This window comes from Cryptomeria japonica, chromosome 1 (genome assembly GCF_030272615.1).
Source record: "Cryptomeria japonica chromosome 1, Sugi_1.0, whole genome shotgun sequence".
Lineage (NCBI taxonomy): Eukaryota > Viridiplantae > Streptophyta > Pinopsida > Cupressales > Cupressaceae > Cryptomeria > Cryptomeria japonica.
This window is the reverse complement of record NC_081405.1, coordinates 258,911,027-258,923,156: the sequence shown is the minus strand read 5'-3', so window position 1 is coordinate 258,923,156 and position 12,130 is coordinate 258,911,027.

The window sequence follows — 12,130 nt, the reverse complement described above, 5'->3', positions numbered from 1 at the left end:
TATCTTCAGTCTTGTCTCACTCTCAACCATAGCTTTAAAGGTTTTGAATTTCTCAAAAGCTTAAGATTTTTCTTTCAAAAAAGCTACCCACATCATTCTAGAATAATTATCAATAAGTAACATAAAGTATCTATCACCTTGAAAACTTTTAGTCCTTGGCCGGTCCACACAGATTAGTATGAATAATATCAAGAATTTCATTAGATTTATCATGTATACTCTTGAAAGAAGTTCTAACTTGCTTACACATTTGACATTCTCTACATATCGAATTATGAGGTTTAACAATCTTGGGCAAATCTCTGACAACTTGTGTTGAACTGGTCTTCACTATGCAATCAAAATTTACATGACACATCTTCTTATGTGAAAACCAACTTTCATCACTCTGAGCAATCAAGCAAGCTATCTCACCGGAGTTCAAATGAAAGATGTTTCCATTGGTCTGAGTTCCAGAAGCAATTTACAATCCAGATCTATTTATGATCTTACATTTTCTATCCTTGAATTGCAAATGAAATCCTCTATCAATCATTTGACCTACACTTAAAATATTATGCTTTAAGCCTTCAACATAATAAACATTATCAGTATTAATCTTACCATCCAATGATATTGTTCCTTATGCCTTGTTGTCACCAAATCTGACTAATCTGCCATCAAATTCTTGTAGTGATATAAATTTTTTCTTGTCACCAATCATATGATGTGAGCATCCACTGTCTATGACGCATTCATCCTTTTGTTCAATTTTAGTAGCCAAAGCCTTTTCCTCAGTATGAGTTGCTTCAATGACAGATTCCAGAGAATCATCCTTGATAGCAATAAAAACTCACTCCTTACCAGAGGAAGCTCCATTACCAGTTCCACTCACAGGCTCATCACCATTATCATTAGTAATACCAAAATCATCATCACCAGCATAATAACATGATTTATCTTTATTCCTTCTAAATCTAGGTCTGCTCTAATATTTTGGATTAGGCTTATAACTCTTTAAAAATCTTTCATGATTCCTAGCAGCTCTTTTAGGGCATCTAGAAGCAAAATGACCAATCTTATTGCATGAAAAATATTTAAAAGGGACTTTTCCTTCATACTTACTTCCAGCTAGTCCTTTAGGAATTCTTCTAGCAATTAGGGCTTCCAGCTCTTCAAGTTCTCTTTCTTCTCTCTCAATGTCCTCCATATCTTTAGCATACATTTTCTTCCAATATATCTTCTGCTTACTGGAGGTAGATGATTTAAATGCACACTAATGCATTTGACTCCAAATTTTGATGAAAGTTCGTCTAAATTTTGACAAACGTTCATCGCTTTTTCGATGAAACACCCCCAAAAAAATTGTTTCATTTTTTTTCGTTGCTTCTTTCGACAAACTTTCGTTGGATAGTGGCACTATGTTTTTGTTGATAAATTGATGAAAAGTTCATCCAAAATAATCACAAAATATTATCATTTATTTAGTCATTAATTGTTGTTAACTGGTCATTTATTTAGTCATGCAAGTCATTTATTTAGTCATTGATTGAGTTTTGGGTTTGTGGGTTTGTGTTATATATTTGTTGATTAATATCTTCTTTCTCTTTTAGAAGGATAGAAGCTAAGTTTTGGACTGTGTATATATATGTGTGTGTGTGTGTGCGTGCGCGCGCGTGTGTGTGTTTTAATGTAGTGTCTCTCCTAGATTTACATTTTGATTCATGATTCGATAGATTTATCTAGACTTATGATGATATTTTGATGATGATTATGGCTTTATTTCTATGCAGTTGACATTTATGATGTTATATGGACATATATTATATTGATGACTTTTGATGATCTGTGTGATGGATGATATGTTATGATTATTCGATGGATGGTATTTTTTGATGGAATTATATGTATTCAAGATTCTTATGTGATTTATATGATTTCATGATATATGACGACGATACTAACCCTACTCCATGATGATGATTTTATAAAATTTATTTGTATTGGGTGACTGTCTTCGTGAAAGGGATGATGCCTTATCACTCATCTCGAGTATGATAAGTGTTGAGAATCTCTTTCACTTGCTTGCTACTATGATGTTGTGTATATATATATATATTCTTTTGTGTTTATCAGTGGATGCAGGATTGCAGGTACTCATCGTGAGTATGATAAGGTGTTGCGAATATCTTTCACTTGCCTGCTACTATGATGTTGTATATATATATATATTCTTTTGTGTTTATTGGTGGATGCAGGATTGTAGGTACCAGACATCGACTCCACCTAGTCTCACAGGTCTGAGCGTGTCCTAATCCCAATGGTAGTTGTTGGAGATGACTTGGTTTTCCCTCATATACTCATGGTATAGTATGTTCACCTTGTCAGTCTTGTCGGGTGTAAGTGTTGTCCAGTCTTGAGTCAGTATCTCGTCCTATCTTTGTGCGGATGGTTGTGTGTGTGTATGATTTATCATGGATTGGATTAATTATCCTATAGTCGGATAATGATTATTTAATTAATTAATTAATGTTGAGTAATAGTTATTAAAGTTATACTTAATCAATTAATTAATAGATATTTGATTTATTGTTATTGAATTTATTAATGTTTGATTTAATAATTAATTGGTTTTTTTTAGATTTAATTGATTGTCATTTACTTAACTGATTTACTGACTATTGTTTTATTTAATTAATTTTATCCTTTTGATTTTATTTATTGTTGATTGATTTATTTGAATTTATTTTAGATATAGTTGTTAAGTTGATTTTGATTAATTAATAATTATAAAAGTATAAAGCCTATTTCCATTTCTACACTTTTAAAAAAGTAATAATATTATTATTTTTCTTTTACTATGCATGAGAGGTGTAAAAATAAAATAAAGTTGATTTTACCTACCCACCTAATTGATTGGGTGAATTTGGAATAATAGGTAAGAAATATAATAAAATATTCTTACCTTGGAACTATACAAGATAGGTAAGAAATGTTGATTTTTGGATTATTTTGATTGGTGGAGATTTTTGCATAGTTTGCTGTGTATTTTCTATTTATTTGAAATTTTTAAATGGTTGGCGAGTTACTAGTCAGCAGGATTTTGTTGGCATTATGTGAACCGGTATGAGGACATAATGACATTGTATGTTGTCATTGATGTCAATATGTTGAAAAGGTGAGAACCGACATATGTGAGAACTGATATAACACTATGAACCGACATTTGTGCCAAAGTGAAGCGGTGTGTTTGTTCAAGGTGAACCAACATACAGTTATGGGAACCGGCACATGGAAGTGTTGTATGACTACCGGTTGGTAGTTTCCACTTCAGGGTTTCCGGTTGAAGTGCTTCAAGCCTGTGTGGCTCAACCGATGACTTTGTGTGATGAGTTAGCATGGTAACAAAGAATAGATCATGTTGCCACGCAAGCCTTGTGCACATGAAGGATCTTGTATGAAGGAGATTGTTCCTATCTACCTCGGGAATGTGCGAAGTTTGTAAACGGTGATAACATGTGATGGGTTATCAACCGCCATGAAATCGGTGGAAAATGGATGATGGAGAAAGTCTTGAGATTGGATCAAGAACTGTTGCATTTAATGCAATATGCTCAACGGTCAGGATTGAACCGTTTTAATTCCTTAACCTAACAGGTTTAGGGTTTAGGGTTTATGCTATCGACCTATCTATTTTCCTATAAGGTCGATGTTGTGTCTCTTTCTGAGTTTGTTGGCAAAAGTTGTGTGGGTGTATCCAAGAGAAGGGATACGTGATTCTTGCCAGACCAGAGGAGAGAAGTGATACCTGCAGAGTGTAAGTGCAGAAGGTGAAGAGGAGCTTAAGCGGATCTGCATTGGCATTGAGTGCTGTTACCAGATCATTGTAATACTCATTGATCTCTAACCACTTCAACAATTGAGAAATCCCTTAATAGGGTAGCTTTAACTAGCTCGCTATAAATCCTTTAACAGGGTGACTCAAAACCATTGAGTTCTTGAAATCCTCTAACAAGGTAACCTTTAACAGGGTTCAACCCGTAACCGGGTATTCTAGTCATCCCTTAACCAAGTGATCCCTAACAGGATTAGTTCCTAACAAAACCTATTGTATCAGTCTTTAACCGGACAAGGCTCCTAACAGAGTGGACTTCTAAAGAGTTCAAAAACAAGCTTGTGGGTATTCATCCCCACCGTGGTTTTTCCCAGTTGGGTTTCCACGTGAAAAATGAGTGTGTCATGTGTGTTGTCTTCTTCATGTGATGCCATGTTGTTTTCTGTCAAGTAGTGAATCATGTTGATCTAGTTGCTTATATGTATATCTTTGATGGTAGATTACTTGTTCATGCATTAGGGTGAAATGAAAATGAAGTGTTAGATTATATGAGAAGATATGTGTCAACCAGTTTATGGTTGTCTCAGTTATTTTGGGTTTTGCCAGTTGTACTCTATTTTAGGACCGATATTACTATTTGTTTGTCAATTCATAGTATCTACTGACAAACCGGTTTAAGAGTGTGTTTTTGTCTGTACTAATTCACCCCCCCTCTCAGTACCAATTTGGTACTATTTGTTCATCATTGAGTTATCAATTGGTATTAGAGCCTCCTCTAGGTCCTCTGTGTTGTAAGCTTAACCGCTTGAGGGAAAGATCCTACTGTAATGATGAAGGGGGAAGGTCCAAAGTTCAACAGAGACAATTTCAAAATATGGAAAGACAGAATGAAGATATACATCAAAAGCATGGGTGCTCAACATTGGAGCTATGTTGAGAATGTTTATGTTGCTCCTACTAGTACTCTCACCGATGATCAAAAGAGAGAAATACAGGAGAATGGGCAAGTCATGGAAGTCCTAATTAGTAGTTTATCTGACATTGAGTTTATTGATGTCCAAGATAAAGTAAATCCCAAAGAAGTATGGGATACTCTTGAAAATATCTATGGAGGTGATGAGCATGTAAAACAAGCTAAGGAAGAAAGCCTTGGAGGGAAATTTGAAGACATGCAGATGGTTGAAGGTGAGACCATTCAACAGTATGGAATAAGAATCAAAACCATTGTTGGTGATATCAAGAGTGCAGGTGGTAAAATGGAAGATTCCACTGTGGTAAGCAAAGTCCTGAGATCCCTATTGCCGGTCTATGCAATAAGGGTTGCTGCTCTTCAGGAGTTGAGATCAATAGACAAGACTAAGGTATCCCTAGACTCCATCATTGCAAAGTTGACAACTTATGAGCTAAATAGTTTTGATGGTAGTGTTCAAAAGACTGAATCAGCTTTTAAAGCTTCTGCTGTACCATCCAGGAAAGGAAAAGAAGCTAGCACTAGTGGTAAACCAAGATAGAGCAAAGAAATGGATGATGAGGAGATTCTGATGGCATTTGAAGCTCTCCTTGCCAGGAAACTTCCTAAAGGAACTAGCAAATATAGAGGTAAGCTTCCTTTGAAATGCTTTTCTTGCAACCGGATAGGACATATTGCTATAAACTTTCCTAATGGTGACATCAAGGACAAACCAGAAAGGTTCAAGAAATTCAAAGGAGGAAATCGGAGAAACTATTTTGTGGTAGTTGATGAAGGTGTTACAGATGAGGAATCAGAGGATGAAGAAAATGAAGATAGTGTTTGTTGCTGTCAAGGAAGATGTGTCAGACAAGAAGGCTCTTATCTCCCAGTTTGATAATTCCAATGAGTGGATCATTGACAGTGGCTATTCTCACCATATGACTGGTGATCGGAGCAAGTTTCTATCCTTGGAAGAGTATGATGGTGGTGTGGTTCGCTTTGGCAATGATGCACCATGCATGGTCAAAGGAACAAGGTCCATCTCTCTAAATGGAACGAGTATTGCTGACAATGTGTATTGGGTTGATGGTCTTAGACACAACCTTCTGAGTGATGCTCAGTTGAATGAGAGTGATCTCACTCTAGAATTCAAGAATGGAGTGTGCAAAATCAAAGGAAAGAATGGTGAGTTGGTGGCCACCGACATGCAAACCAAAGGTAACCTATTTCAGCTGAATGCAAATATAAGTACATGTCTTATGGCTAAATTTGATGATAGCTGGATATGGCATAGGAGACTCTGCCATGTAAACTTTGGTAACATTGTGAAGGCTAGTAAGATCAAGGCAGTTAGAGGGCTACTGGTGCTAAGCAAAATGGATAATACCTTGTGCAGAGAGTGTCAATTGAGGAAAATGTCTTCCTCAACCTTTAAAGGTAAATATTTCACTGCCAACAACTTGCTTGATCTTGTGCATATTGATTTGTGTGGTCTTATGAAAACTAGAAGTGTGTAGGGTGATAGGTACTTCATGATTCTCACTGATGACTACTCAAAAATGATGTGGGTCACATTCTTGAAAGACAAGTCTGAAGCCTTTGTAAAGTTCAAAGCTTTTAGAGCATTAGTGGAGAAGGAAAGCGGTAAAAGCATCAAGTACTTAAGAACTGATCAAGGAGGGGAATTCACCTCCGGTGAATTCAACAAGTACTGTGAAGAACATGGCATCAAGAGACAACTGTCTGCTCCTCGGACTCCACAATCGAATGGCCTAGCAGAGAGGAATAATCAGACTGTGGTTGAAGCAGCTAGAACCATGTTGATTCAAGGAAAGGTAGCTCACACCTTTTGGAGAGAAGTGGTGAGCACTGCAGTCTACACAATGAACTAGGTACTCATCAAGAAAGGTAAGGATAAAACTCCTTATGAGTATTGGACCGGTAAGACACCTGTGGTTAGCTACTTTAGAGTGTTTGGTAGAAAATGTTACATCAAGAGGAGTGAACACCAGAGAAAATTTGATGCAAAATGTGATGAGGGAATATTCCTAGGATATTCCACCAAGAGCAAAGCTCTTAAGTGTTTCAACAATAGGACTTAGAGAATTATGGAAAGCATCAATGTAAGAGTTAATGAAACCTCTGAGAAAACTAAGGAAATTGACAGTGAGCAAGTGGTAAATGAATCGGTTACAACCTTCTGGGAATCGGTTGTTAGTCAACCAAGTACCAGTAACAGTGTTCCTACACTGACAAATGTAGATGCATGTACTGATAGAGATGAGGATGAAGAAGAAAAGAAAGAGGAATCCATCAAGACCATTCCTCGGTATGTCAAGCTGAATCATGATCCTAAGAAGATCATAGGAGATAAGGATGCAGGAATCCTTACAAGAAGAAAGGTCAGAGAAAACTCATGTATGATCTCTGAATTTGAGCCTAAATCATTCAAAGAGGCACATAAAGATGAAGACTGGATCAAGGCAATGGAAGAGGAACTTGACCAGATAGAGAAAAATGGTACATGGTCTTTGGTACCCAGATCAGAGCATAAAAATGTCATTGGTACCAAATGGGTTTTCAGAAATAAGCTAAATGAGGATGGCACAATGATTAGGAACAAAGCCAGATTGGTGTGCAAAGGATATGCTCAAGAAGAAGGAGAAGACTATGGAGAAACCTTTGCTCCTGTAGCCAGATTGGAAGGAGTTCGTATGCTTCTTGCATATGCAGCTTTTAAAGGTTTCAAAGTATATCAAATGGATGTAAAATCTACATTCCTAAATGGTGTACTTGAAGAGGAGGTGTACATAGAACAACTAGATGGGTTTGCCCTATCTAAAGATAGTGACATGGTATGTAGGCTACACAAAGCCTTGTATGGTCTCAAGTAGGCACCCAGAGCTTGGTATGAATGTTTGCACTCCCACCTACTAAAGATTGGATTTGAGAGAACAAGTGAAGATAGCAATATCTACTTGAAGTCTGAAGGAGATTAGATCTTGATCTGTGAGGTATTTGTTGATGACATTATCTTTGGTGGAGATGACAAGATGAGTCATGAGTTTGCAAATGAGATGAAGAAAGAGTTTGAGATGTCACTCATAGGGGAGATTAAGTTCTTCATTGGACTGTAGATCCAACAGATGAAAGATAGAATCTTTATCACTCAGTCCAAATATGTCAAAGAGGTGTTAAAGACCTTTGGCATGGAAGATAGCAAACCGGTTGGTACACTGATGGTGACCGGTTGTAAACTATCCAAAGAAGATGACTCAATATTGGTTGATGAGAAAGAATATCGATCAATGATTGGTAAGTTGCATTATGTAGTGCATAGCAGACTGGATATTGCACATTTAGTTGGCATTACTGCAAGATTCTAGAAAAGCCCAAGAGAATCCCACTTGGTTGCAGTCAAGCAGATTCTTATGTATCTGAAGGGAACTGTTGACTATGGATTGTGGTATCCATATAACAAGGACTTCAACTTGAAAGTTTACACAGATGTTGATTGGGCAGGCAATGTAGATGACCAGAAAAGCACAACCAGTGGTGCATTCTTTCTCGGTGGTAGACTAGTCTCATGGATGAGTAAGTAGCAGAGTTGTATCTCTCAGTCTACAATGGAAGCAAAGTATGTTGCAGCTTTCATGAACTGTACTCAGACAATTTGGATGAAGCATGTATTAAATGGCTTCAAAGTTCCTGTATCTGAACCGGTAAGTATATTTTGTGACAATACTAGTGCAATTAACATCTCCAAGAATCCAGTTTTACATTCTAGAACCAAGCACTTTGAGCTTAAGTATCATTTCTTGAGGGAAAAGGTTCAAAACAAAGAGATTGCACTGAAACATGTTTCTAGTCAGGAGCAGTTAGCAGACATATTCACCAAACCTCTCCCAAAGGCTACATTTATGTACTTAAGAGGTGAATTAGGGATGTTGCCCCTTCAGGAGGTAAACTAAAGGTATATGCTCCACATCAGTTAGGTATTGCATAATCAAATTTTTCTTCAGGATTGATGTGTTGAAGGATGCTACTCCTCAGGGGGAGCAACATAATGGAACAAGGAAGCTTGTGCCTCCACTTTGGCATTGTTGTCAAAGGGGGAGAAGATGTGAAGTGGAGAAGATATCTGTAGAAATTGGGGGAGAAGATGTGAAGCAGAGAGATATCTTTGTATATTGCCATCAATGCCAAAGGGGGAGATTGTTGGCATTATGTGAACTACTATGAGGACATAATGACATTGTATGTTGTCATTGATGTCAATATGCTGAAAAGGTGAGAACTATGTGAACCGGTATGAGGACATAATGACATTGTATGTTGTCATTGATGTCAATATGCTGAAAAGGTGAGAACCGACATATGTGAGAACCGATATAACACTATGAACCGACATTTGTGCCAAAGTGAAGTGGTGTGTTTGTTCAAGGTGAACCAACATACAGTTATGGGAACCGACACATGGAAGTGTTGTATGACTACCGGTTGGTAGTTTCCACTTCAGGGTTTCCGGTTGAAGTGCTTCAAGCCTGTGTGGCTCAACCGATGACTTTGTGTGATGAGTTAGCATGGTAACAAAGAATAGATCATGTTGCCACGCAAGCCTTGTGCACATGAAGGATCTTGTATGAAGGAGATTGTTCCTATCTACCTCGGGAATGTGCGAAGTTTGTAAACGGTGATAACATGTGATGGGTTATCAACTGCCATGAAATCGGTGGAAAATGGATGATGGAGAAAGTCTTGAGATTGGATCAAGAACTGTTGCATTTAATGCAATATGCTCAACGGTCAGGATTGAACCGTTTTAATTCCTTAACCTAACAGGTTTAGGGTTTAGGGTTTATGCTATCGACCTATCTATTTTCCTATAAGGTCGATGTTGTGTCTCTTTCTGAGTTTGTTGGAAAAAGTTGTGTGTGTGTGTATCCAAGAGAAGGGATACGTGATTCTTGCCAGACCAGAGGAGAGAAGTGATACCTATAGAGTGTAAGTGCAAAAGGTGAAGAGGAGCTTAAGCGGATCTGCATTAGCATTGAGTGCTGTTACCAAATCATTGTAATACCTGTTGATCTCTAACCACTTCAATAGTTGAGAAATCCCTTAATAGGGTTGCTTTAACCAGCTTGTTATAAATCCTTTAACAGGGTGACTCAAAACCATTGAGTTCTTGAAATCCTCTAAGAAGGTAACCTTTAATAGGGTTCAACCCTTAACCAGGTATTCTAGTCATCCCTTAACCAGGTGATCCCTAACAGGATCAGTTCCTAACAGAACCTATTGTATCAGTCTTTAACCAGACAAGGCTCCTAATAGAGTGGACTTCTAAAGAGTTCAAAAACAAGCTTGTGGGTATTCATCCCCACCGTGGTTTTTCCCAGTTGGGTTTCCATGTGAAAAATGAGTGTGTCATGTGTGTTGTCTTCTTCATGTGATTCTATGTTGTTTTCTGTCAAGTAGTGAATCATGTTGATCTAGTTGCTTATATGTATATCTTTGATGGTAGATTACTTGTTCATGCATTAGGGTGAAATGAAAATGAAGTGTTAGATTATATGAGAAGATACGTGTCAACCGGTTTATACTTGTCTCAGTTATTCTGGGTTTTGCCAGTTGTACTTTGTTTTAGGACCGATATTACTGTTTGTTTGTCAATGCACAATATCTGCTGACAAACCGATTTAAGATTGTGTTTTTGTCTGTACTGATTCACCCCCCCTCTCAGTACTGGTTTGGTACTATCCGTTCATCATTGAGTTATCAGATTTTTGATTGAAGCTTTGAGATTTTGGCTTGGATCTTGGTTTGCATTTGGATTTTGGAAGCTTGGATTGTGGAAGCTCTTCTTCAATTTTCATCCTTGGATTTGCGATCTCCAGATTGGAGTTTTTTCATTTTTAGATTTTCTGAAATTCTGTATTCTCCATGTCTTCCGGTGAAAATGATTTATTTGTGATTGTTGAATGGATGGGGAAAAGAAAGACATTATAGTTTAAATCCTTTGGAATTAAATGAATGAAATGGGGAAATTGCAAATTGCTCCTTATGTTTGAGTGAGATTCTTGAGTTGTTTTGTCTAGGTAAGTGAATGGTGGATAAATGCATATATGTATTTACTTTTTTTGTGTGTTTGTAGAATGTTCTTATTATTATTGAATGTTCATTTTGGTATTGTACGCCTTGTGAACTCCTGGTTATAATAGGGGTTATTTTTCTATGTCTTGAGTGCTTCTGTGACTATGTAAGAGCTCATGAAGCTCCCTGTGGCTGTCTGTGGCATATTTTAGTCTATTGTAATCATGTTGAAAGTATGTTTGGGTGTTTCAAGCTGTATTTGTTAAGTCCATTTGGCCTATGTAGAGTTAGAGTTGTCTCCCATGCACCTAGACTCCCAAAATGTAGTTTTGGTCAAGTTGCTTATCCACTGAGTTGTAAACTCATTCCTATGAGTTGAATTTGATGCATAAACCATGTGTATACCCTTTCTGATTCTCATCCTACCTCCTAGTCATGCCCTTGAGGTTGTTTTTGTCTCCTGAGTCAATCTGGGCAGTCACCTTACCTTCAGGATTCTTCAAACTTGAGATTTGGCACACTTTACTAGAAATGCCACCAAAACTACCCAAAACACCACCATAATAACTAAGAACCCTAACATATCAACCAAGAATGCCATTATGCATACCAGAAACACCATTGTATAGAACCAGAGAGCTAACAAAATGACCAGGAGAGCTAACCCACAGACTGAGAAAGCTGACCTATGTACCCAAAATGCTGACCAATGAACCAAAAACTCTATACAATGAACCAAAAAAGCTAGGAAATGTCCCAAAAATGCCACCTTACAAACCAAGAATGCTATTATGCATACCAAGAGAGTTAAACTGCTCCGGAATGCCTAGAAAGGTCAATTTTAGTGTTGTAAAGTCCTAGTATGGATTGAGTGAGTTCCCAGAGGAATGTGAAGTCTGTATTGAGAAATTTTTATTGGTTCATGATGTTCTATGATGTCTCATGATATATTTTGTGCTCCAGTAAGTGGGATTATGTCCTACCATTGAGGTGTTTCCTTATGCAGAAGTTGCTTCAACAAGAGGTTGTTGCCTTATTGTTTGAGGATTGCTTCTATGACTCCAGTGGGACGTTTTGTAACTTGTTGTTGAGGATTTTTATTATTTTATGATGTGCTTATGTTTCATGTTATTTCTTTGGTACTATGCCTATGAGGCATTTGTGAAGGCCCTATGCTTGTAATGGTTCATATGTATGCTCTATGTGCAATATGTGCTCAATGATGTTATGCATTCTTGAAGGCCTTCTTGTGAACATTCTTTCATGTGTTGTGA